This window comes from Sinocyclocheilus rhinocerous, unplaced genomic scaffold, assembly GCF_001515625.1.
Source record: "Sinocyclocheilus rhinocerous isolate Xijiao unplaced genomic scaffold, SAMN03320098_v1.1 scaffold2000, whole genome shotgun sequence".
In the NCBI taxonomy this organism is placed as follows: Eukaryota; Metazoa; Chordata; class Actinopteri; order Cypriniformes; family Cyprinidae; genus Sinocyclocheilus; species Sinocyclocheilus rhinocerous.
In genome coordinates, this window is record NW_015630998.1 from 133242 (window position 1) to 133896 (window position 655).

The following is a 655-nucleotide window of genomic DNA, read 5'->3' on the forward strand; positions in this document are numbered from 1 at the left end:
TAATTGCAGTGTTCTTAATCTTTATAAGTTAGTAGTACTGTTCGGGTTTACAGTGTGGGGGCGTGTTAGAACGAGCCGTTTTAGGTAGGCGTGGTTAACTCTTAACTTTTATAAAGAATATCTCTTTGGTTTTGAGACTTTAGTGTTTGCAACTTTACAGATCTTCTTTATGCACCAAGAGCTTGTAACACTCCAAAGAGAAAGGAAAACTTGAAATCGCATCATATGACCCCTTTAATACTTATTTGAGTTGCATTGCCATTTTTATTACTAGCTTATTAGGGCCAAAGCACTGTTCGAGGGCCCTATTGATATTGAAACGCACACCAGAGTTGGCAGCCATAAACATAGTGCATATTTCCTACATACATGCACAAAACTCTGTACATATATAATTCTCATCAAGCTGAACAAATTTCACCCTGATATTCAGTAACTCCACCCAATAGGAAGTCAGTCATTTTCGATTTTGTGAAAAGTGCATGCAGTGAATTTTAAATTCCTTCGCCTAAGACATTGGGATTGTCATCCATTTCATCCAAAGTAATACCAAGACATAGGGTTGGGCCGATAGACGATGCCATCGTCCATCGCCGATGGCTGACAGACATCACGATGTTAAGCTGACATCGTGATTCCCCCCCCCACCCCCTCT

At 40.3% G+C, this 655-nt stretch overlaps 1 protein-coding gene across 1 annotated transcript in view; it reads left to right on the forward strand.

Annotated features, from left to right (window-relative positions):
• Positions 1 to 655, forward strand: part of myd88 (MYD88 innate immune signal transduction adaptor) — a 5202-nt gene that overhangs the window by 2707 nt on the left and 1840 nt on the right. The gene's annotated exons all lie outside the window — the stretch shown is intronic.